General features: G+C 37.4%; 1 pseudogene; it reads right to left on the bottom strand.

Moving 5' to 3' along the window:
* Nucleotides 1-3,141: 3,141 nt before the first annotated feature.
* LOC105236862 overlaps nucleotides 3,142-27,832 on the bottom strand; it is a 91,562-nt pseudogene continuing 66,871 nt past the window's right edge.

Raw genomic sequence — 27,832 nt, 5'->3', positions numbered from 1 at the left:
AGGAAAATTTCTCTTAAGACATCAGTGATATAGAGAAATAATAAAGTATTCCTCTGTGAACAGATTGAAGCATTTAACTCTTCTCTCTACTTGAACCTTCTGAAATTCAAAAGATCTCAGTAAGTATTCTTTCTTCCATGGCAGTTACAGTCACTGGTATAAGTTCAATAAGAATGTGTTCTCCTTCTAACAAGATACCATTGGAAACATTGGTTACTTTACCAAGACTTTGACTGAAATGTCATATTTGAGAGACTTGCATAGACTCATATACGACCATACAGTTTTATGGAACTAAGGTTGACCTTATGAAACGGAGCCAATAAAGCCCCTTGGAAATGTTGGCCCGATGCCTTGCTTAGAGTTCCCAGGAGACTTACCAGGTGAGTAAAGAATGCCACTTCCTGGAAGGTGCAGAAGCCTCAGGATACTTGGGGATCTCGAGAAGAGGAATCCCCCCAAATCTACAGGTATTGTAGGCATGTCCGATGGCAAGCACATGACTTGGCTTCTGGCCTGGAGAGGCTACTAAAAGGCTACTAGGCCAAGTTTGTTAAAATTGAACTTGTTTTACAAATGAATTAGTCCTGAGTTGGCTATCACTGATTAAAAATGAGGATTATTATAGAGAGAAATTGTTTCGATAACACATCTTTGTAGATATTAGATTCTAAGCATTGAAACTCAAGAAAACTGGATTACTGGATTACTCTTTTACCGGTAGGGCTTCTCTGAATGAAGATTGCCCCAGAACATCAACAGAGTTATTGGTCATTATCCTTTTGAGTTACTATATGGAAAATCTTTTCTCACTGGAGACCTATCAATTGATCGAGACTATAATTCTCTGTTAAATTATTCACTTGAGGCCAGTTAATTCATAAATCCCTAAATGAATATGCAAACTATATCCTCCCTAAACCTGATCTGACAGTCATTAGCAATCCACCCCATATAAACCCTGGAGACAGGGTTTATTTAAAGGATTGGAAGCCTAATACAGAAGGGGATTTAATTCCAAAATGGAAGGGACTCTATGGGGTCATAGTATGTACTCCCACTACAGTAAAATTAGAGGGGCACTCTTCATGGGCTCATATATCCAGAATAAAACCTGTAACTCCCTCACGGGAAACCAATGAGAAAACTAACGTCCCTTCTTATTCCTGTGAACCAGTAGAAGACTTCAAATTTCTCTTCAAACAACAATAAAAGCCCGGAGAAATTTTTAGTTAAGTACCAAAGGTCTTTTTATTCAGGCTTCTCTTTCTTATTATAATAACCTTCTTTTGTTGTCTTTTTCTGGTGTCTCCTTGCCTAGTGCCAAGACTCCTTCGCTGCCATAACTCCCAGCTGACAGATAATCCTTTCTACTCAAGGAGGTTCATATATGTTGCCTACCTTGGATTGGCTGCCTCTGCCTTTGGTAACTAATTCCCCAAATGACCAATGTTGACCCATAGGTAGGGACATCTCTACACCCCTATTCAGCGGGAAGAAGTTACAGAAGATGAGACTTCCACCCTCAGCAACTTTAAAGATTTAAGGGTCAAAATTATCCAGGGGAGTATGATATGGGAAACAAAGGCAGAAGGAAATGTAGATAAAATGAAATGTCTATATAACCTGCAGCCCATTGACAAATACTTGTGGCAGGCAGAATATAATGTTCCTCCAGGAAGCTCCTGTCTTAATGTTAATGCCTTGCTAGAGGGAAAAACAACTTTGGTTTGAAAATAGCAAAGCCTCTGGTATCCTGTGTCTTCTTTAGCATATGAAGATCCTTTTGAAACTTCCCTTTACTTCCTCCAACTCCAAAGTATGTAATCAGTTGCCCCTCACAGTCCCTGGCCAGCAGAAGGCAGCAGGGAGCAGCATCTCTTTCTGCCCATGGGCCCTGTCCCTGTGCTTTAATAAATCCATGATTTTGCACTGAAAATGTCTCAAGAATTCTTTCTTGGACATCAGCTCTGGACCCCACCAAACCTCTCCTATATATTCCCAAAATTACATCACTAATTTCCTAACAATATCTCCTAAATAAAAATCTTTATTTTTCAACTGCACTCTGATTTAAGTTCGAACTTTTTAGTCTTGCATTCAAGGCTTTCTGTGAGCCCACAGCATCATATCTTTCTAGTTTTCAAGTGAACACACAATGCAGGTAATCTAGATTACTGTCTGCTTTCTAATAGTAAATTGTGTCTTCTTTCTGCAGCATTGCAAATATCAGTTCTCCCCTGCGTGAGATGTTCTGAACTTCTAACTCCATTGGTGACTAAAGGTCACTCACATAAATATTTTAAAGAGGGGCGCCTGGGTGGCACAGCGGTTAAGCGTCTGCCTTCGGCTCAGGGCGTGATCCCGGCGTTACGGGATCGAGCCCCACATCAGGCTTCTCCGCTATAAGCCTGCTTCTTCCTCTCCCACTCCCCCTGCTTGTGTTCCCTCTCTCGCTGGCTGTCTCTATCTCTGTCCAATAAATAAATAAAATCTTTAAAAAAAAAAAAATATTTTAAAGACCTACAATGTTTGGACAAAAAGGAAGGATGAAGAAAATTAAAAGCCTTGTTTCAAGAAGCCATCAGTTAATATGGGAAGCCCAGAGATAACTGGATTTGGAAAATCCTTAGTTTTTGAGGTTTTACACAAGACAAGTTGTATTCTTCAATGTCACTGGTTGTGGGCTTTTGCTGTGTACTCCTGTCTTATTGACTCCTCTTCACAGATATCCTTTAACAAGGCCTAATATAATTTTATTTTAGTCACTTTGGTCACTAATAGTTTTTGAATAGGAGAACTATTCCACGTGTTTTACAATTTATATGTTGTTTTCTTTCAATCCAAGTAGAGGACAGCATCAGTTCAGAGTTGTCACACAGCATTTCTCCCTCTAAATTATGGCTGAAAAATATGTACTTATTTATTTTTCATTTTGGGTTATACAGTATACTTTATTGATGGCACATGACAAGGTAGGGCTCCCCAATCCCCTCCTCTTCTTCAGGGGGTCTGGGATAGGAATTGTGTAGAGGTGAAGAGATTCTCAGTGTATTGGGAGATGAGTTGGGGCAAGGGCTTCTCAGCAGCTAAGGGCCTCTCTCTTCTTGCTCTCTCTGGGGCTCATGGTCCAAGGCACTTTTATTCCTTGGAGGCCATCTGGACCATAAGGTTCACCACCCAGTTGATGTAGCCAAATTCATTGTCATACCAGGTACTGAGATTGACAAAGTGGTCATTGAGAGCAATGCAAGCTCCAGTATTAAAGGTGGAAGAGTGGGTGTCACCGTTAAACTCGTAGACAACCTGATTTTCAGTGCAGCCCAGCATTTCCTTGAGGGAGCCTTTTGATGCCTGCTTATCTGACAGCTTTCTCTAGGTGAGCAAGGGACAGGTGGGGCTATGTAGGGAGAGATAGGTAGGGGGCCATGGGATCAGGCTCACAAATTAAAAAATGTGGGAGATGAAAGGAAACCAGAGATAAGGGAACAAACCAGACCACCCTGTCCTAAGTGTCAGAGGTGGGGTCTTGCTGTAACAGCTACTTGTGACCAAGAAAATTACCAGACCCTAAAAAGGAAGTAAGCCATTGAAGGTGTTATCACTAGTCCTTGCTATATGGTGATTATCAGTAGAGATGTTAAAAGGATTTAAGTTTCCTGGTTAGCTTTATATAAAAGACCATCGCTAAAAGCCCTCAGTGGGAACCCTGTCAGGACCCCTTTCATTCCTGAGAGCTTTTTCTGTATCCTCATTTAATAAACTATCACTTTACTCACTCTTTGTCTGTGAGATTCATTCTTCGACTCTGTGAGACAAGAAACCTCGCTCTCCCACATCACAGGTGGCAGGTTAGATCCACAGCTGACACTTTGGGAGTGGGGACATGGAAGGCCATGCCGGTGAGCTTCCTTCCCATTCAGCTCAGGGATGACTTTGTCTATAGCTTTGGCAGGGCCAGTAGAAGCAGGGATGATGTTCTGGGAAGCCCTTTGCCCATCACACCACAGCTTCCCAGAGGGGCCATCCAGGGTCTTCTGGTGGCAGCAATGGCATGGGCTGTGATCCTGAGTCCCTCCAGGATGCCAAAGTTGTCATAGATGACCTTGGCCAGAGGGGCCAAGCAGTTGGTGGTACAGGAGACATTGCTGATAATCTTCAAGGAGTTGTCATGCTTCTCATGGTTTATGCCCATTACAAACATGGGGACATCAGCAGAAGAGGCAGAGATGATGACTGTCTTGGCCCCACCCTTTAAATGAACCCTAGCCCTCTCCATGGTGGTGAACACTCCAGTGGACTCCGCAGCATGCTAAAAACCAGCATCACCCCATTTGATGTTGGCAGGATCTCGCTCCTGGAAGATAGAGAGGGGCTTTCCATTGATGACAAGTTTCCTGTTCTTAGCCTCGACTGTGCTGTTGAATTTGCCGTGGGGTTCTACGTACTAAACCATGTAGACCATGCAGTTGAGGTCAGTGAAAGGGTCATTGATGGTGACAATATCCACTTTGCCAGAGTTAAAAGCAACCCTGGTGACCAGAAGCACAATATGGCCAAATACATTTACTCTCACCTTCACATCATGTCTCGGGATGCAGGGGCATTGCACCAGAAGATACAGCTGTCTGTCAAATGGGGAGGAGAAGAGAGCCAATAAATTCTTTTAAAAATCTATGGAAACCACTTGAGGCAAAGTCCAGGAGTCAAATTAACATACAAAACTCAGTGTCTCCCATGTTCCTGTTAGGTTTATGAATGTTTATGTCATTTGAGAATGTGGTTTGAATTAAGCATACTGAATGCATATTTTACATACAATGTCAGAATCCCTTAAAAATAGCCTGGGGTTTGAAAATAACGCAATTTATTTTATGTAAGAACCATTTTTAGTAAGACAGCCATGATACCTCATCTGAAAGAACAGTGCTATAGTAGAAAGTACAAATGAATTTGTGAGGGAATGCGGAGATGAAAACAATTGGACTAGAAGAAACAGATCTGACTTCACAGAGAAGATAGAATTTGATCTGAGCCTCCAAAGGTGAATAGAATTCAAATGGGAAGAAGAGAAGCAACAATTATAAGCTGAGGCAACACCATAAGAAGAAGCAAAGAGGTCTGAATGTGATGGAGATGAGGAAGGGACAGGTAGGCCTGACAGTGTTCAGCAGGGGGTTCAAAACAGTGAGGGGAGGAGGTTATGAGCATGAGCTCCCTGAAAATTTCTACAATTAAGGGATAAGCAGAAGGAGAGAAGGCAGGAAAAGGACAAAGAAAGATTATTATCAGAGAAGTTGGAGCAAACTAAGGTATGTATCATTTACACTGACAGAAGCAAGCCTATGATGAAGGGCTAGTCGATAGAGTCAAATGCTATGGAATGCAATAGCAGACTGAACGAAGAATTATCAGTTTGATTTGGCAGTTAGTACTATTATAAGATGTTTGCCGGAATGTTAGTTTGATGGAGGCAGGACCAGAACGCAATAGAATGGGGACTGAATGAGAGAAGGTAAGGAAGTAAAGATCCAGCTCAAAAAATTTTGTCTCTACTCTATCATAAACTGAGAATGATTATTCTCTCTCATTGGACTTCCTTAATCCTTAGTTTGTATCATTTATTGATACTTTTTAGAAAATATTTATTTGAGAGAGAGAGCATGTGCAGGGGGAGTGGCAGGCAGAGGGAGAAGGAGAAGCAGGCTCCCTTCTGAGCAAGGAACCCCACTTGGGGTTCAATCCCAGGACCCGGGGATCATAACCTGAGCTGAAGGCAGATGCTTAACTGACTGAGCCACCCAGGTGTCCCTTATTGTTTCTTTTAATGACATTGTATGGCTTATGGATGTTTGCTTACACATTTTATCTCCCTATTGTGATTGATACCTATTTTCATATACTTTGTATCATAAAAAGAGTGCTTACATAGAATGTTCAATGATTAATTTTTAAATAGTGCATAATTAGGTAAGATTCCAACCATTTCATAATTAAGTAAGAAATTTACACTGACCACTCTGATCTTTCCTTGTTCTACTGAACCCCGGTGTTGATTGCCTACAGGCACACCTCAGAGATGTTTACACTGTACTATAGTTTATTAAGTGTGCAACACCATTATGTCTAAAAAAAATGCACATCCCTTAATTAAAAGACATCATTGGTAAAAAGTGCTAACCATCACCTGAGCTTTCAGTCTATCCTAATCTTTTTCTGGTGGAGGATCTTGCTTTGGCAATTTCTTAAAATAAGCTGACAGTGAAGTCCACATTGATGGACTCTTCCTTTCCTGAGTGATTTCCCTGTGGCATGTGAAGGTAGTTGCTAGCATTTTACCACAATAGAACTTTTTTCATGTTTGGAATCAATCCTCTCAAACTCTGCCACTGCTTTATCAACTAAGTTCACATAATGTTCTAAGTCCTTTGTTGCCATTTCAACAATTTCATAGCATTTCCACCAGGAGCAGTTTCCATGTCAAGAAACCACTTTCTTTGCTCATGCATAAGAATCAATTCCTCATCATTCAAGTTTGATCCTGAGATTGCGTCGATTCAGTCACATCTTCAGGCTTCACATTTAATTCTAGTTCTCTTGCTGATCCCATCACATGTGCAGTTATGTCCTCCACCGAAGTCTTAAGCCCCTCACAGTCCTCCATGAAGGTTGTAATCAACTTCTTCCAAACTCCTCTTTCTGTTGATATTTTCATCCTTCCCCCTGAATCACAAATGTTCTTATTGACATCTAGAATGGTGAATTCTTTCCAGAGAGTTTTCGGTTTACTTGCCCAGATCCATCAGAGGATTCACTGTCTACGGCAGCTATAGCCTTATGAAATGTATTTTTTAAATCATAAGAAAGTCTTGATCCGTGGGTTGTAGAATGGATGTTGTGCTAGCAGGCATGAAAATAACATTAATCTCATTGTCCATCTCCATCAGAATTCTTAGTTGACCAGGAGCATCATCAGTGAGCAGTAACATTTTGAAAGGAGTATTTCTTTCTGAGCAGTGGTTCTCAACAATGAGCTTAAAACATTCAGTTAACCATGTTGTAAACAGATGTGCTGTCATAGAGGCTTCCTTTTTCCATTTATAGAGCACAGGCAGAGTAGATTTAGCATAATTCTTAAAGGCCTTAGGATTTTTGGAATGATAAATGAGCAATGGCTTCAATTTAAAGTCATCCGGGTGCATCAGCCTCTAATGAGAGAGTTAGCCTGGCCTCTGAAGCTTTGGAAGCCAGGCATTGACTTTTCCTCTCTAGTTATGAAAGTCCTAGATGACATCTTTTTCCAAAAAGATAGAAAGCTGTTTTATCTACAGTGAAAATCTGTTGTTCAGTGTAATAAATTAATTATCTTAGCCAGATCTCCTAGATCACTTGCTGTGGTTTCTACACCAGCATTTGCCGCTTCTCCTTGCACTTGTATGTTATGGAGATGACTTACTGTCTTCAAACTTAGGAACCAACCTCTACTAGCTTCAAACTTTTCATCTGTAGCTTCCTCACCTCTCTCAGCCTCCATAGAATTGAAGAGAGCTAGGGCCTTGCTCCAGATTAGGCTTTCGCTTAAGAAAATGTTGTAAAAGGTATGGTCTTCTATTCAGACCACTGAAACTTTGTCCATATCAGCGATGTTTGTTTTGCTTTCTTATCACTTGTGTGTTTACTAGAGTAGCATTTTTAATTTCCTTCAAGAACTTTTCCTTGGCATTCACAACTTGGCTAATGATTTTATGCAAAAGACCTAGTTTTTGCCTAGCTTAGCTTTTGACATGCTTTCCTCACTAAACCTAATCATTTCTAGCTTTTGATTTAAAGTGAGAGATGTGTGACTTTTTCTTTCTTTTGAACATTTAGAGGCAATTGTAGAGTTATTGATTGGCCTAATTTCAATATTATTGTGTCTCAGGGAATAGAGAGGCCTGAGGAGAGGGAGAGACACAGGCAGACAGCAGATTGGAGGAGCAGTCACAACACATACTACCTTTATGAATTAAGCTTGCCATCTTATATGGATGTGGTTTGTGGTCCGTCCCCCAAAACAATTACAATAGTAATATTAAAAATTACTGATCACAGATTACCATAACAAATATAATAATGATGAAAAAGGTTTGAAATATTGCTGGAATTAATGTAACACCAAGACATGAAGTGAGAAAATGTTGTTGGAAGAATGGTGCCAATAGACTTGCTTAACACAGGGTTACCCAAACCTTCAGTTTGTAAAAAACAGTATCTGCAGAGAACAATAAAGCAACGTACAATAAGACAAGAAAAGCCTATATATCCATCATCCTTTTTAACTACTTCCATTTTTTTAGCTTGAAAAATCTTGAAAAAGTGTGTGAATACTATATATATATATTATATATATTATATATATATATATTTATTACCCATTGAGTCTGGTGGATCCTTAAGACATTGACTGTTCTACTCAGGTCAAGGCCCCTTCCCAGCACCCTCAGTTTACCTCTCCAACACCAATGATACCAACAAAAACAAACCAAGCTAAGCCAAATCCAACCGAATCAAGTCATATTATATGCAAATGAAATTGAACTAAACTCAAACATAACAAGTCTCATAGCCCTGAATTCCTCTGCTTACATTGGTAAAGTGTTTATGGACATTATTCCTATTCTCATATCTCTGAATGTATGAACTTCTGAATACCAATGTGAGAATTTTCTTTGGGAATGCTTTTCTGTATTTTTAGAAACAACCCTGGGTGTTTACCCAGAGCAACTTATGGGAGGTTACCTAGGGTGGTTACCTAGGAACCTGGTGAATATATCAGTAGAGATTCCTAGAGAGTGACTCTAAACATCAATGTTAAACCTTCTCAGCAATTTAATGTTAGAGAAAATTCTGAAGGAGTTATTTCCTTAGCAAAACTTCTGAGACATTTTTAGAATACTAGACAAATGCCCCCAATCCCTGGTGGATTTTTTTTTAATTTTTTTTGTTTTTAAAAAGTAGAAATATAAAAGGTGGAATAGATGGATTAGGTAAAAGTTGAAACTGAACATTTAGGGCATCTCAACTAGCACCAAATCAATTATATCACTTTTTTTTTTTAATCCTTCACCTAAAAACCATCTGGGGCTGTCATATAGACTCAGCCTCTCAGCACTGTCGAGAAGGAATTGTCCAGATTGTCAAGAACACATGCCTTATACCACTTGTACAACACTTGTATAAAGAAGGCAACTTCTACAACAATGGGTCACATTATATAGTGTTCAGGAAGTCCATAAGCATGAATAGCTCTAGGATAATATAAATGTTTATAAAGCACAGTCAGCAGTTAGAGATTTCACACCTTCTTCCACCAAACACCTAATTTATTTTTTTTCTTAAAAAATTTTTTATATTACATTTACAATGTCAGAACATTTTCAGGGGCTAGAATATATTTTGCTTTTTTTTCAGATTTCAGTAATCTTACCTATGTTTCTAGCTGCTTATCTTTCAGCCATCACAGATCTTTAGAAATGAAAAATCATTGGAGATCTTTATTATGTAAGGGAGATGAAGGGGTATGGAGAAATCCACAATGATTTTAGATTATAGAAATTGTATTTTATTAGTAATTAGAGTCTTGTGGTTCAATTTAATGCATGTATTTTAAGTGGTCTCAGAGTTTCATTCATTTGACTAATCACTATAAATGGGCTAAGCATGAAGACTGTAGCTTCAGGCTTTATAAAATTTACCAGCTAATCTGATGATAAATGAATGAGCATCCATTCATCCTAATTTAAAGGAAATTTCTCAGAAATGGACAAGATTCTAGGGGAAAAATAAGACTTTAATTTCCAGGGTTTTTTTCCCCCCTCTCTTATATGATTCACATATGGACTCAAGTGTTTGTACTCATTCGTAAGATCTGTAATCATGTAAGGACGTTCATTAATCTTTATGATGTTAATTTTATGTCATCTTTTGTTCTCTAGTACCTTGTACCTCTACCCAAACATTCTTCAAAATTCTCAGTCACTCTTGCTGACAATGCATTTTTGAGGTCTAATTATTTTCCTGAGTCATTCTAGATCCTTTGAGGCAATGAGCAGAGTGATATCCTATATGTTAAGGCAATGCCTTCAAGGCATTAATTATAAAGTGTCCTGTTCTAAAGATGCCTTGAGTTATGTGTTCGGACAATTTTATTTTTTCTCATCTTAATGCAACTTGACAAAACCAAAATACTTCATCTGAGAGGAAGACAATTGCAAAGGTGGATCTTTGACCTAGCTACTCACACATACTTGGTGTATACTCAGGGAAGTATAGACGGTCATTTTAATATGTATTTACCAGTCATCAACACACTTTACAGAGGATAAGGCTTGGGAAGTTAGAGCAGATGACTTCCAAATGCCATTGAAATTTTGCCATGTGATGACATATGATTGTTACTATGCAGGTAAGCAAGCTTACAGGCCCACTGGACAGAAAACTAAAGCCATCACAAGCCCAAATCTGAAAAAGAACCAGCAATGATTTTGAGTTCCTTCACATTTAGAATAGATGATTTATTTACCTCTTTTTGTATATTATTTTAAATGCTATTTATTCACTCATGGAAAATGCCATAAACAGCTGGTCCATATTTTCCTTTTGGGTGATTTCCTTCAGTAAATGTGGAGAAGAGTTGGTATGAAATTAGAGTCCTTCTTTGTTCTATGGAAAATCATGTACTCGATGATTATGACGCGCCAAACTTGGATAGACAAACATGTAATCGTGGACTTTGGAGAGATGCTGCTGTAAAAGCCAGCTCACTTCTTTTCTTCTTCTCATTGCAAAAGCTTGTTTGGAATTTGTTTGTTTGGAACATAGTCAGCGACTTCTGTTTTTCTTTTATTTTCTTTCTCTTTCTTTCTTTTTTCTTTCTTTTTTCTTTCTTTCTTTCTTTCTTTCTTTCTTTCTTTCTCTTTCTTTCTTTCTTTCTTTTTCTTCTTTCTTTTTTCTGAAGCTAATTAATGTTGTGATCATCAAACCATTAAAATGAAGGCAAGTATGCTTAAAAATTTCTCCATTTAAAATGTTTGGTCATACATAAGTGACATAAAAATATATAACACATATTAAAGAGCAAGAGTAAGATATTTAGCGATGTTAACTTTCATTTTAAACTAGTGATAGGTGGAACACTTGGCACCCTTCAGAGGTCCTGCAGGCTTTTTTGACCACAGGGAGTTTGGGCTTCTCAGCCTGTCTAAGAAACATAGAGTGCAGTCCGCCGAAGATTGGAAAAAGAGCTTGAGGTCAGAGGTCGACACAGTGAGGGAGTTTGCTCTTTAAGAGGTTATCTGTGGATCTGAAACGCCAAAGAATAATTGGGTTTTGTGATGTGATTTTAGTGTGTAATTGTATATGATCTTAGACAGTTTCAAAGACAAGCTTGGAAGATTTTTCTAGCCTGTTTGTGATAGCAATTTTAAGGATTGTGGGCAGTCTTGGATGGACAATTCAGAATGATCAAAAATAGCCATCAGAAGTGATACAGCAAGTACTTGATTCGTTTTAATTATAATCAGCACTTTGATTTTATTGTAACATTTTCTTTCTTTTCAGGACATTGTGTTGGCTGTGAAAATAAAGATATTTAGTTTTCATGATGGGTAGCAGCATAGCCAATTTTATATCATCATCATAGTTCTCAGGGTTTCAGAGTTTGAACTTTACCAAGGATTACTGAATCATTACAAGGAAAGAAAAAAGTTAGAGTGCTGCACTTGAATATCTAGGATTTTTTTGCCACTAAATTTGTCAAGTTTCTGATTCCTGAATATTCTGAACATGGGAAATAAACATTTCCTTATTGTTTTAGTTGTTTAGGGCTGCCTTGATTAAGCTGTCACTGCTGTCAGTTATGTTCTTATAAGCCTGGTTGGATCTATTTCATGTTAGGAAAAAGCTCAGATAAATCCGGGAAAGCTTAATGTTTATCCAATGTGAAAATAATTACTCAAAAGTGTTATTCTTAATCCAGATAATTAGAGTGAGGAAGGCAAGATCAGTGTCATTGTGAATTATGCCCCGGCAATTGACTCTTGGTCCTTGTAAGTTTCAGGTGAAGATGTGAATGGATAAAGGTTAGATTAAACATAATCCAAAGTAGCTGCAACCTTAATCTGTTATGATACAAGGATGATCACTTAAAAAGAGCTGGATTGTGGGATTGTTTCTGGTTGGATAAGATGCCGCTCGACTGGGACTAGTCTGAAAACATGCTTAGCACCATGTCACTGCAGCTGTGAGCACTTGTGCACGACTGCAGCCTGCCACAACTGACAGGCGCTCCTGGGCTCAAGCTGCACATTGGCGAATCATCCTTCCACAGTATCTGGGCTTCACATTAACATGCCTTCCAATGGTCTGCGTGGAAAAAATATTTCCTGTGACCTTTGTGGCATCTCTTCTTGGTTGTAATAAGCATGGATTGGAAATCTGCTAAAACTCTGCTATAAAGTATGCAGCCATTTATTAACTTATACAATTAGAAGGTATATTTGTAATTGACCTTATTTTTGCTCTGTTTCAACATAAAAAGTCTATTGTAAGTATGATTCTTTGAAGGTAATTCACAATGTTTGTAGAACTAGTTATCAAGCATTTTGAAAATAAAGTTAGGCTTTTCTAAATATTTCTGTGAGGTTAATTTTTTTTTTTTGAAGTACTGGCAATGAGATCCAAAAGCCTTTAAAAGGCATGATGCAAAATCCAGCCATTTTTTAATTGAAAGGAAAAGAAATAGTATTTGGAGTTTCATCTATTTTTCTCAATAAGTCTCAGAAATTTAATATACTTAATTTCTTGAGTGGCTAAGTTGGTTTGCTTTCATACAGAAAATGGAATAAAAAATATTATTATGTGAAATCTTATTCCCTAGATTGAAATGCAATCTATTTTATGACAAATGAATTTTAAATAGTGTTTGAACATTTAATGATTTATGATAGCTGTTTATTCCTCTCCCCAATTAAATTGTGTTGTGCCAGTTATTGTTGCTTAATAGTTAAGAAAATAACTAATGAAATGTAAAAGATAATAATGTAAATTTTTGGGGCGCCCAGGTAGCTCAGTCAGTTAAGCGTCTGCCTTGGCTCAGGTCATGATCTTGGGGTCCTAGGATTGAGCCTCACATCAGGCTCTCTGCTCAGCGGGGAGTCTGCTTCTCCCTCTCCCCCCGCTTATGCACGCATGCTCTCTCTCTCTTAAATAAATAAATAAAATCTTAAAAAAAATAATGTGAATTTTAAAAATACATTTAGCTTGACCTGATATAAAGTTCTAAATAATTAGATTGAATATTTAGTAAGATATTAAAGTATTATATTTTAATAAATATCACTCTGATATATCAATATATTCCAACATTCGTTAAAATCCAAGCCTTCTTCATCTGATACATGTTGTCCTTTGATAAATATACAACATAATGTACTATAAATGTACCAGACATGTTTTGTAGTTACATTAATGGCTTTCATATGTGCAAAATTTGTTTTTCAAAGGCAATAAATATTTGTTGGGCATTTACCACCACATTAAGGCACTTGTTCCATATTTTTACTAATTATTTAATAATTTCTGAAATTATTTCACAAATTATTAAATTTATGCATCTGATGTTTCACCAAGGGCCTCTTATGTGTCAAACACTGGTCAGGGATGGTGACTGTGCACCGAACAAAACAAAGTCTCTGCCCTCTTGAGGCTTACAGCCTTGGGAGCAAAGAGAGAAAGTAAGATAAAAAGTAAATACACATATGGAAAAGAGTGGTAAATGCAATGATGAAAAAAATGGATGGTTAGGGCTTTGAGAATGGGGCATGGTAGATCGCTATTTACATGGAAATATTAGGAATGGCTTCATGGAGAAGGACTTGTGAAAAGACCTGAAGAGTATGAGAGACTAGGTCACATGGTGCTCTTGGCTAAGAGTGTACTAGCTTCCAGATAATTACTCTTTTTTGGTAGATAGAACAATTTACCAGGCAGATTTTCATCGGGCATTCAAACATAGTTACGATTTCAGAATTTACTGATAAGTTTTGCCAGAGTACCAGATTCTTCTCTATATTTTAAAAAATTATTCAGATAGAACAATCTTCAATAGCTTGTGTTTCTAAAATATTTGTAAACACATTTTGTGCTTGATTTTGGAAAAGCAGAGTGTCTTTGTCTTCCAGATGATGATGAAAAACAAATAGCTACCAGTCGTCAAGAAAATGCATCATATTCTTGTATGAAAGAATAACAGCAAGAAAGAAGAATGTCTCTTGGTGCTTATTCAATTGTGTGTGAGTGCTGCAGGCCACAGGAATTCCATTGTCATCTACCTTCTATAGATACAAGTCTTATGCCAAGCATTGCCTTTGAGTGAGATGACTTAATAGGTGTATTGACCAGGGGATGTTGACATTTTGCTCACCTGACTTGTTGTCACTAGAACTCATATTTTTTCCTAATTTTCAAAACACTATTTCATTGCATATATATCCCAAAGAGAATTTACACCTTAATTTTTGTGTTATTCATTTATAGTTCAATGTAAACATATTTTCCAAATAATCACTGCAGAAAAGAATCTGCTAAGGGAGAATAGAGAATAGACATGAAGTTTTACTAAGTTCCTAGACAAAAGAGAAACTTAAGGGATAAATTGAAAGAACACTTACAGAATGGGGAGATCGATGTTACTAAAAACATATATCTCTTCACAGCTTTAGAACAAGAGCTTCTAGGACAAAATCCAGCCAATGGACTTCCTCATAGAAAAAAGAGAATAAAGCATAGTTACAAAGTTAAAGTTGGATGAGAATGCAGAGGTCCAGAAGGGAACCTTTGCCCAGGTTCATTACAGCATCAGCAGAGCCAGAAACACTCCCAGTCTAGTGCATCATAGCAGTGAATGGCTTCTGACTGGTGCAGACAGTCCCAAACTCATGAACAGACAGTGTTTAAATGGTCATAAGCTTCTATTTTTTTCATAAGAAAAAAAAGTTATAATGAATAGTTAGGTTCATAATAGAGCTGAACCATCATAGTCCTGAGCCCCAAATTCTGAGGTCTCTGTGCCATAATCATTCTTGAGCCTGAGTTGCCATAATCCCAGAAAGGATTCTTGTTGAACCCTGCATGGTTTTCCCTGCCTCTAAGTCTTGACTCTTTAACCCAAAGTCTTGAGGTTTTTTGAAAAAGGGAACTGCACAGAGATGATGGCTGCTGGAAAGATCCCAAAGCAGGGCCAGCTGGGGAGACCGGGTAACAGCCTCTGGTGTAGTTCTTTGGCGGTGGGAATGGGTGGTAGGTGGGAAGTCTGGGCTCTAGGATAGCCAGCAGCAGCTCTTGCAGATGTTGGCTAGTGAGAATGGGATCACGTGGGCGGAATGACAATACTATTATGGAATACTATTATGCCAATGGCAACTAATCAAATGAACTTAGGGCAGAAATGGCCTGACCCTTGTATTGCCACCACTGTCCCTTTCATTGTCCTTTGGGATAGAGTGGAAGAGTTATCAGTCCGTAGAAATAAATTAAAATGCAATATTGTGATTTTTAATAATTCATTTAGCAATAATTATTTGTTCTCATGAAAGAGTTAAATCCTCCCTCATTTGCAGAAGGAGAGAAGATTGTCATTGAACCTCATAATTACACGCAATGGACATTGAGATAAAACAACCACCAGGGTTGAACCTAAACATAGAAAGTTTGGCTTTAGTAGAAGGCACGTGACTTAGCAGGACTTTTCACAAAGACAAAGGGAAGATACCACATCATCACCTCAATTGATTCAATATATAAAAAAAATTATTAATACATTAGAAATAGAAATCAAAGCAACTTAATGAATATAAAAATATCATTTTTTTGTCAGTTCTAAAGTGTATTTCACAATTGTTTATATCTCAGATATGATTAGTTAAATCGTTTTACTCGAAGGTGATCTACTATGCTCAGTCCTTTAAACTAAGAAACAAAGGACGAAAGTAGTCATTATTGCTCTTAATCATTTAACTTCTTCTGAAGTTTCTTGACAAGAAAATAACACAATAACAGATATAAAAGCTGTGACTATCAGGAAGAATAAAAATCCATCATTTTTAACAGAGTATATGATTGTATTTCTAGAAAATTCAAGAGGGTCAGCTGATCAACTACTAAAACTAGTAAGGGCATTCATTAAGTGGCAGGATACAAAATAAATATGTAATATTAATAACCAATTACAGCTTTATTGCTTGCTTTCTAAGCAAAGAAATGATGCTTCTATTGAAATATAAAAAGATAGTTTTGACCATAGTTTTAAACATTATTTATGTTAAAACACCCAAAGCATAATAAAAGGACAAAAGGTAACTTGAAAAAAAAACATTAGCAATATACATGACAGACTGAGAAATAAAATTCTTAAATACAAAGAATTCTTACAAATTGAAGGTAATGGCCTCCATTGGAAAATGGCAAAAATATAAAGAGATAAATCACAAAAACACAACCAACACTAATTTATGAAAAAAAGAAAGCTCCCTCTCATTGATATTAAAATTAAAATAACTATAAAGTACTATTTCTCTTCTGTGTTAGTTATCTATTCCTGTGCAATAGATTACCCCCAAAACTTAGTGGCTTGGACAACAAGTTTATTTTATTTATTTATTTTTATTATTATTTTTAAAGATTTTGTTTATTTATTTGTCAGAGAGGAGGCAGGCAGAGGGAGAAGCAGGCTCCCCTTTGAGCAAGGAGCCTCATGTGGGACTCCATCCCAGGACCCTGGATTCATAACCCCAGCCCAAGGCAGACGCTTAACTGGCTGAGCCACCCAGGTATCCCAACAAACATTTATTACCTTATGTTTTCTGTGAGTGAAGAAGCCAGGTGTGGCAGTTCCTTTAGCTCAGAATCTCCTACAAGGTTGCAATGGAGGTGTCAGTCGGAGGGACAGGAGTCATCTCAAGACTCAACTAGGAGAATATCTGATCTTAATACCACTCACGTGGCTGTTGGTAGACCTCTGGTTCTCACTGGCTGTTGGCCAGAGATATTAGTTCCTTTGCCTTACACATCTTTTCATGGGACCACTCACAACTGGCAGCTTTCAGCAGAACAAGGAATCTGAGAGAGGGAGAGGGAGGGAGCCCAGTCTGGGGAGGAGGAGGGAGTATGTGGGAGCCCAAGAGGAAGCTATCTTTTTTTTATAATCTAATTTTGGAAGTGATATCCCATTGCTTCTTCAATATTCTTTTGAATAGAACTAAACCAGGAATCCAGCCCAGCTCAAGGGGACGGAATCACACAAAGGTATGAATACCCGAGGGCAGGGATCACTGGGGACTATTTTAGTTTGAGCATTCACACCTCCCATTAAACAGCAAAGATGAAAAATAAACACTTAAAAAAAATCAACTGGTAGAAATCTGGTGTTGAAAAGGGTGAGGAGAAATATAGTCTGGTAAGAATAATACGTTGATATAAACTTTTGGGTGAATTTTTATCAAAAAGAAATAAAGTCTACATACTATTGGACCCATAATTTGTAGAAATTTATCATAAAGACAAAAGAAGAGACACACACAAAGACTTGTATAAAGGAATGTACACCAGAACCTCATTTATAATAACAGAAAGTAGTAAACTAACTTTTACAAATAAAGATGAAATGACTTATAGTGAAAGCTGGATGGTAGAATATTTTAGTCACTTGATTATGTTTCCAAAGTATATTTCACTTAGAAAAGGCATTAGCATTAAAAAGCCTTAAAATGTTTTTAAACAAAAAATGGAAATATGATTTTGATTATATTGAAATATTGATTTTAAATACACACACACCTATATATATATAGAGAGAGAGAGAGAGAAAGAGAGATTAATAAAATTATTACCATTATATATCTTTGGTAAGAAGATTTTTAGGAGTGAAACTTTTAAAGACAGTTTTGGTTTATAAGAATGTCTATGTGTACAGAAAGGAACTTTCCCAACATTTTCTTTTGCTCCTTAATTTTCTCCTGCCAATGCAAAGTGGAGGGTTATGATTTAATGTAAAGACATGATTAGCTGTGTTGGCAACAGTATGTCCAGTCATTTTAATTGGTGGTATGCCACAGGATGGACAGAACCAAAACTATGGTGTACCACAGAACTGGGAGCAGTTTCCATACCTCAAGGCCCAGTATTAGTCTTGGCTAAAATACTATGTGATGGTAACAAATGCTATACTTTAAAAGTAATTTCATGTTGGCGTACATTTAACATCATTTGATACTTTTTAGCTAAAGTTACTGTTTTAGTTATGCTTCTAATATAGAATCTAGTATAAATCGGCTTTTAAAACGTTAAATCTCACCACCATCCACAGTTAGTATTATTCAAACCACCATAATGTGTTTGAAATTAGAGTAGATAACCATTTGAAACAAAGAGATCAATCAGGAACATGCTTATTTTTTACTTTCATGGTTTTAGATATCCACTTAGAGATTTCACCTGTAATTGAATCCAGCCCATTACATCAGCCTGTGGAAATAATTTCTTTAACATCAGCCTTTCCCGCTAGACTGTGAGAAACATGAGGGCAGGGACATTATTTGTCCTACTCATCTATTTCCAATACTTCCTACTGGAAGCCTGGAGCTTAACAGGGCCATAATATTTCTTTATCAATTGAATGAATGAATGAATGAATGAATGAATGAACAAATGAATAAATAATAAAGCTCTGGGCACTTGCGTTTGTTTGTAGTAACATGTCTAGGACATTTTACCTTGTTTCTGTCTTATTTCTATCCCTTCCAAGACAGGAAATTTCAGAATCCATAATGATGGTCTTTTGTTTTGATAACATTCCTTTTCCCAAAGTCCCCACTTTTCCACCTCCCACCCCTGACCAAATACCAAGAAAGGAAGATAATTGTCTAAATAACAAACTAAAGAATAACAAATTCTGGGGGAGACTTGTTAGTTTTATTTAATCCAGTAACACAAAATAACTGGTATATCCCCCTTGTTCAGTAATTTTGTTAAATGGGTTGGTTTTTTGGTCATTATGTTTCTATGTACGGCAATCTCCCATGGAGTTCAATTTGAATGTGCATGTGTGTGTGTGTGTGTACGTGTGTGTGCGTGCATTTGAATGGGGCAGTCAGAATAGTGACTCCCAAGGATGTCCATAACCTAATTCCTAGAATCTGTGAATATATTACCTCATATGGCAAAGAAGAATTGCATACAGGATTAAAGATACAGACTTTGAGATGGGGGGATTTTTCTGGATGTCTGGTGGGCCAGTCTAATCACACAAATCCTTTAAAAGTGGAGAAACTTTCCTGGCTGTGGTTATAGAGAGATGTGACAGTGGAAGAAAGGGTCAGAGAGATGTGTCTTTGCTGTCTTTGGAGATGGAAGAAGGAAGCCTTGAGCCAATGAATGCAGGAGGCCTCTGAAAGCTGGAAATGGTCGAAGAAACCAGTTTTTCCCTAAAGCTTCTGAAAGGAACACAGCCCTGCCAACACCTTGATGCTAGCCCCGTGGGATCTGCGTTGAAATTCTGACCTACTGAACTGTAAGATAATAAATTCTGTTGTTTTAAGTCACTAAATTTGTAGAAATTTCTTACAATAGACAACAAATGCAGTGATATTTTGGGTGAATTCATGTGACTCTATTTGCCTAGTTCTAAAACAGTTACTTTAGTAAAGATATTTATACAAAAATTATATCTTTAGATCAGCTTACTGTTTGGCCAAGTAAATTAAAGTACATGTGGATTTTTTAAATTACCCTTTTGATTAAAAGAAAACATAGTTAGGTGGGCCAGTTGGAATTTTAGTAGGTAGTGCTCTTTCCTGATGCTTTTTGGGGGATTTTATGGTGATCATTACGTGTAGTTAAATTAGGAGTGTGTGTGGCTGTGGACATGTTTTCCTTTCCTATGGAGATGGAGAATGGCAGAAGGGACGTGGGGGATGGAAGGTGACTTGGTGTTTGTGGTTAGGTTGGTGACATATTTTGTGGGCTTGTTGAGTTTATATATGACTCTTTCAGTCATAATCTCTTGGCAATGTGACAACAGTACCCTTTATCTAGAGTTTTCCAGTATTTGACTTGTTAATATCAACATTAGAATAAAGAGATGAAAACAAGAAATTCAGCTAAACAGATTATACAAGATCACGGGTAAAATTGAGTTAGAGGTTAAACTTTAGTTACTTTCACTTTTAAGCTCTATTATTTAACTATGAGGTAAATAAAGTTAAACAATAATTTTAATACAAATTATTTTTATGAAGTATTTCTATTTAAGAAGTTTTATAAGATTTCGACTGTTTGAAGCAATGCAAATATCTGTATTTCTTCTTCCATTTGGCATATGTACTAGCTTCCTATTACTGGTACAATAGATTACCCCAAACTCTGTGGCTCAATGCACGAGGATTTATTTTCTTACAGCTCTGGAGGTCAGAAGTCCAAAATGAGTCTTAGGTGCTAAAGTCAAGGTATTGGCGGGGCTGGAGTCTTCGGGTGAGGATCTGGTGCATTGCCTCTTTCAGCTCGTAGACACGGCTCAAACTCCTCAGGCACAGCAGGCACATCACTCCAACCTCTTGCTTGTCATTACATGTCTTTGGACTCTTCCTGCATCCCTTTTATAAGGACCTTTGTGATTACATTGGACCCATCCAGATATCCAGCATGATCGCCTGTGTCAAAATCTTTAACTTAATCATGTCCACAAAGTCCCTTTTCTGCATCGTAAATTGGTATTCAGAGGTTCCAGGGATTAGGCTGTGATGTGTGTGTGTGTCTGTGTGGGTGGATTATTCAATCTGCCACAATATAAACTAGAAATCACAAATGCTCTGATACCTCTCGATACTTTCCTTATCCTGGAAGACCAGATTCCCCCTTTACAAAGGAGATTCCTTGTAAAAGTCCCTGGTGGGCATTCCAACCAAGACACTACATGTAATTCATAGAACAATAGCATTGAAGTGTTGTCAGAGGCTTGGAAATTATGTGGTCCATAATTTTTTGAATCAATGAGGAAATAGAGTAAGGCTTGTATATTATTTATCTGGAATTAAAATTCAGAGTCTTTATATCTTTAGGAAGACCAAAAGCATGGTGTTAAATGAAGCAAGAAATTGTTTTGATTTATTGGCTAGATAGTAAAAATCGTTAATAACTTAGGTAAATAATTTATTGTCATTTGTTGATATATGTAATGGAGATCATTTTTTAAAATTCAAAATATAGACTATGGTTCCAAAATATTAAAAAAAAAAGAGTTCTAATTCAAGGCTTTTATTTAACCTATAGTTACTTGAAAAATTATTCCAAATAATTTTTAAGCTAAAACATTTAAAACTTGTTTCTGTATTGGTAAATATAATTCAAATTATATTAGATATAATTTAATTGACCAAACAACAAAAGTAAGTGTGAGAAGTATTTAGGCATTATATAGGATTGTGGGCTAAGAGCTGAGTACCGTTATGCAATGATGCACACAGATACATACAGAGAGACACCTCCCCACCCAGCACACACATATAGAGAAACACATATGGATACATATGTGTAAATATATATATTTAACTTTATACTTCTGTTTTGATTATCTTGCAGCTTCACATTTAGCTTTACATAATAACTATGTAATGCTTTGTTATTTCATTGACAATAATGTATTTTCACAGGGTTAAGAAAACTTACCAAGTTAACATGTTATATGTTATTCAAATCGTGGCCATAGAAAATGTTCACTTATTAATACACCTGAAACTCCTCTGCTCAGTAATAACAAATGGTACTGCCATATTTTGCAATATTTCTAGACAGGACATAACATTTTTTCAATATATTTCTGGTACTAGAAACTACCATCAGATTTCAAAATGCATAATTTCATGAAACTTCATTTGTTATCTATTGGGACCCACAGAATGAGTTCCAACAACTTAATAAACTTAATAGGTAATTAAATCTTTACTAATAATGAGATTTATAAAGAATGTATATTCCAGTATAGTTCTTTAAGAAGAAATCATGGTCTTTTAGTTGTAATCCTTTAAAAGATTTTAAAAGATTTTAAGATATGTTATCTGATATTCTTTTCAGCTTACAAATGAAGTGTTCTGATCTTTCTACTAAAAACCACCCACAAATACTACAAAAGTCTACATATCTTATGTGAAAAAAAAAGGAATGCAATTTCTCTTAATAGTATTTAGAAGAAAATTGCAAACCTTAGCTTTGCATTTTTGAAAGATTTGCATTGTTTTATAATTCATGTGTGCTTTTAAAACAGATTATATTAAAAACTAATTATCAAAATTAAAAAAAAAGTCTAACCAAGGTCTTTTAGTGTTCTACCGATTCCATGCATGTATTATGTTTGGAAAACAGTAGTATTTATGTTTGTATGTGCATGCTTGTGCATGCATGTGCGTATGCACACACAAATGCCTATGTGTATACATACACAGCCATTCAGATACATATCCGTGATGCTAAATTTTTTGTGTCAACTTGACTGAGCCATGGAGTGCCCAGATTAAGCTTGATATCTGGGTGCGTCCTTGAGGATGTTTCTAGATGAGATTAGTATTGAATTGGTAGAGTGAGAAAAGCAAATTGCTCTCCCTAATGTGGGTGAGCATCATTCAATCCACTGAGGGTCTGAATAGAATACTAAGCCAGAGGAAGGGAAAAATCACTTCTGTGCCTTACTGTTGAGCTAAGACATCAGTCTTTTCCTGACCTTTCAGGCTGAGACTCATACCATTGACCCTCCTGTTCTCAGGACTACACCACCACCTTTCCTACTTACAGACAACACATCATGGGGCTTCTCAGCCCCCATAATAGCATAAGCCTATTATTTATAATAAATCTCTTTATATATAGAAATAGAAAAATACATAGTCTGTTCCTCTGGAGCAACCTTTATGGAATTATAGAATTCCTTTATGGACTATGGTGAGATATAAATAATCTGAACCAGGATTTATATTCAGTATAGATACCATCTTATTTTTTTAGTGGGGTCTACCACCGTATTTTTGATGATCCATTGTAGTATGAAGAAAAAGAGAGCAATGTTTGCTATGTGACTGAGAAAAGGGAAAGATCAGGTCAAAATAGCAAGTGGAGCAAGAAGAGAATACAAAGGAAAAGATCGATTGCCTTTCTGTACAACAGGGAGGGAGGAAATTGATGAGTTTGGCCTGGCCCTAAATTGGCTTCAGGATTTGAAATTGTCAGAGAAAGTTCTGTAAACAGAATTGTCTCAGTAAGCACTTGCGACCATGACTTGGCATCCTGTGACCTAGGTCACATGTGCTTAGATTGTTTCTTAAATGGTCACGGAATAAAGAAAGTAATGGTTTGGTTAATTACTACTAAATTTCAATAGTCCTTGAAATACACTGGTAATCTAGTAAATTGGTATACTGGTTAGGAGTGCTTAGCCTTCCTACCCAGGAGCATTAATTTAGTACAGTAGTTGGGACTGCAAATAAATATCCAATGTCTTTTACTATTATCTTACAAAATGAAGTCAAAACTTTTTGTCCTTGGGGTCTTAGAAACATCTCTTTAAATATGGTGTCACTGGAGGTGTTTTTTTTTTTAAGATTTTATTTTTATTTATTAGAGAGAGAGAGAGCACAAGCGGGGGGAGCGGGGCAAAGGTAGAGGGAGAAGCAGACTTCCTGCTGAGCAGAGAGCCTGACACAGTACCTGGAGATCATGCCCAGAGCCAAAGGCAGACTCTAAACGACTGAGTCCCCCAGGCGCACCTCACTGGAGCATTTTAAGTACAGGTCTATTTAAACTACCTATTTTGTTAACTAACCTCTTAATCTCTTTTCTGGATTAATAGGGCTCTCCCTCCCCTTTGTAAAAAATAATGGTTGCATACATTCTATGCCTATGGAGTGAGCTATATATCCCCAAATGTGTTTTTGTTCACCGAAAATCTTTATGCTGATTGTTATTCTAATACCATTATTTAATTAAAGCATGAAATAAACCAAGAAATTTGAATAAATACATTTACTTCTGTAAGAGTTAAGTTGAATTCTACTGGATAAGTAGGAATAATTGAACACGTGTGCTATCTATGCTCTTTTCCTACAATCCCATGACAGGAAAGGACTAAAAGTTACAATTCCATGATGAAAAAGAAAACATGAAAGGAGAAAACAACAAATAAGAAATAACATAGATGGACATGTGGTAACAAACTTACAAGGTCAGAGAAAGGTAACATTCAAGCTATCATAAAAGGAAGCCAATAGGGGCGCCTGGGTGGCACAGTGGTTAAGCGTCTGCCTTCGGCTCAGGGCGTGATCCTGGCATTATGGGATCGAGCCCCACATCAGGCTCCTCTGCTATGAGCCTGCTTCTTCCTCTCCCACTCCCCCTGTTTGTGTTCCTTCTCTCGCTGGCTGTCTCTTTCTCTGTCAAATAAATAAATAAAATCTGTTGTAAAAAAAAAAAAAGAAAGGAAGCCAATAAGAAAGCAATTTGTAGCACAGAATTGTACAAAAGTTCAAAATTGTAGATAGCAGAGAATTGTGAGAGCAAGGGTGAGGAGGTGGAGTTAAAAACAGAAGGACTGACTGAATGTCTGTGCAAGGAAGGTTACAACCGTGGATCCTTTTCTTCATCCGTCACGTATCCTTTCTGAGCAAGCGGAAGACCGGAGGTTTGCAATACAGAGATATCAAAGCAGACCTGTTCTTACTGAGGAATGACAGACACTGCTGTGGGCCAGCTGAAGGGAATATTTAAGGGTACCCACATGATGATGGTACCCCAGCCCCCTCCCACTGCTCTTACAGCATGTTTATACCCTCCAGAAAAGAGACGGAATATATTTTCTATAGAAACTGACAGCCTTAAAAGAAATGACATACACATGAAGACATTCAGGATGCTGCTGGTAAATGTCCGAATGTTCACTTGGTCCTCCCACAATGATGCGCACTATTTCACAAGCCCTTTTCATATTCACAAGGCTGTCACCTGTGTGTGTGTGTGTGTGTGTGTGTGTGTGTGTGTGTGTTATTCTTAAGGTACTGTTAGGCAAAAATTAGTCACATATAATGGATTAATGCTATTTTCTACACCATTTCTTATAAATGTAACTCACTCCTGGTCTTTTTTTTTTTTCTGTAAGATTTCCTCAAATCTATTTCTCTACCAGTAGTTCCTTTTACTTTTGAAATTCAATAATTCGTGTGGTTCCCTGGAAGTTATTTTTTGTATAGTATTCTTTTTTTTTTTTTTAAAGATTTTATTTATTTATTCGACAGAGATAGAGACAGCCAGCGAGAGAGGGAACACAAGCAGGGGGAGTGGGAGAGGAAGAAGCAGGCTCCTAGCAGAGGAGCCTGATGTGGGGCTCGATCCCATAACGCCGGGATCACGCCCTGAGCTGAAGGCAGACGCTCAACCGCTGTGCCACCCAGGCGCCCCTGTATAGTATTCTATTCTAGTTTTACGGATTTTATATCTTCTCACATCTCTGAATTTACTGATTACAAGGAGGCATTGAATTTTATTGTCTCTATACCAGTAAAACAAAAACAAAAACAAACAAATAAACAGAAAACAGAAATCATGTCCATGGAAGCAAAAAGACATGCACATGCGCACATACGCGCCCCAAACAAGTTAAAAGTTGTGGACAGGCAATATGAATATGAATCACATTTAAAAATTACTGTGGAATTAGATATTAGCAAACGTACTCAAAGGTATTGGGGGGGCAGGATTAAAAGACTCAATTAGGTTTTACCTTCGGGTTGCTTTGTAAGTGCGTTTCAGTTTACGAGACTTCAAAGAATCAAAACTAGAAATTGTAATATATGCATCATGGGCATGATTGATGTTGGAAAAACTGAATAAAACTCTAATCAGGGGACTTCAAAAATGAAGTAGGGACTGAATATGTAACATCAAGCCTTATGTTAAAAGAACAAGTTTAACGTTTGTACATTTCTTTTTCTTTTGTAACTATTTTCCTCTGTCACAGCATTTTTGTGTCTGACTGACCGGCCCCTGGCCTCCAGGGAGCTGGATAGAAAGGTGTCTGCAGTAATCATAAGGGGTTAGGAGGCTCTTCAGAGAGAAGCAAAAGAGCAGCCCTTCCCTAATAAGTTTTGGAGAGCCATTTTCCTGTCTTCCATCCCACTTTTAACTGTAGATTAGAAAACCCCTTTTTCCAACTGTAAGCACCTTCGTATCTTAGTCTGAGGGATGGGAGGAAGCTGCCTTTCCTTCTCCTGGACGAAGAAGAGTCTGCCTCCNCCTCAGAACAAATCAGTGTGGCAGGGCATCTAGCAGTGTTCTAGCTCGGCCGCACCTGACAACAGGGAGGCCGAATCCTTCCCGATGCCACTCCGTTCTACGTGCAAACGATGAGGACAGCAAAACCCTCAGCCACTTGGTTCCCTACAGCAGCCTCTCCCGCTTCTTGACAGAGATTTCTTCCAGGGCACATTTGTTCCCCTAAATCCTAAATTCTTCAAAAGCAAGGGCCATATGCTGTACAGTCGTCTTCTTCTTCTTTTCTTACTTTTTCTTTTTTTATTTCTCTTTTGGCAAAAACAGTGCTACAAACTTACTAGCTCCTTAATAGATTTGGGCAGAAGAGGTTGGTAATAACTTTGCCTAGAAATTAGAAATAGGATTTTGTTCTTTTAATTATTCAGAACTGGCTTTCTCTTTCTAAAGTTTTGCTCTTGTTAGACTTGCTAAAATCTTCTGTCCTTCAAAGTAAGGTTTTGTGTCATTCGGAGATACTTCAAGAACTGAAATGACATTTGAATAAAGGACAAAAAAGTAAAGCACAGGGCTGTCACTGCACAAGGCTGTCGCTATTTGTCGAGGTGCAGAGAATAGTTCATTTCTCTTTAAGTTGTGATGTGATGTTCTGTTCTTTACAGCCATGCGTAGTGCATGGCTTTATAGCAGAATGTTTCCCGTTCTTCTCTCCCACCCTTTTACGATGTTACTGTAATTCATTTAACTTAAACACCTGCTATAATCACCAAACACATTGTTGTGTTTTTCTGAAAATTGTTATCTTTTAAATCTATTAGTAACAAAAATTAAAATATTTTATTTTACCTTCATTTATTCCTTCCCTAACGCCTTTTCTTTTTTAGGCAGACGGTTCACGATCTAGATCTATCTTGCTGTTTTTATACATGAGGAACTTCTTCTTCTTTTTAAGATTTTATTCATTGTATTTGTCAGAGAGAGAGAGCGCAAGCAGGGGGAGCAGCAGGCAGCAGGAGAAGCAGATTCCCCCTGAGCAAGGAGCCTGATGTGGGGCTCGATGTGGGGCTCAATGTGGGGCTCGATGTGAGGCTCGATCCCAGGACTCTGGGATCATGACCTGAGCCAAAGCAAATGCTTAACCAACTGAGCCCCCCAGGCGCCCCTAAACCTGAGGAACTTCTTTAACATTTCTTGCAGGGCTGGTCTAGTGGCAGTTAATTCCTTAAATTTTTGTTTCTGTGAGAAATTCTTTATTTTTCCTCACTTGTGAATAATTTCACTGGATATAGAATTATAGCAGGGTGATTTTTATCTTTCAAGTTTTTAAACCTTTTAATTCATTCTCCTCTTACTTGCATGGTTTCTAATGAGAAGTCCTCTGTAAATCTTATCCTTGTTCCTTCCTATGTAAGGTGATTACCCCCTCCCCATAGCTTCTTTCAAGATACATTTTTTTTTGTCTTTAGTTTTCTGCACTTTTTTCTGCACTTTTGAT

This window comes from Ailuropoda melanoleuca, chromosome 11 (assembly GCF_002007445.2).
Source record: "Ailuropoda melanoleuca isolate Jingjing chromosome 11, ASM200744v2, whole genome shotgun sequence".
Taxonomy (NCBI): Eukaryota; Metazoa; Chordata; class Mammalia; order Carnivora; family Ursidae; genus Ailuropoda; species Ailuropoda melanoleuca.
The sequence above is the reverse complement of the archived record's forward strand: the minus strand, read 5'-3'. Positions and strand labels throughout refer to the sequence as shown.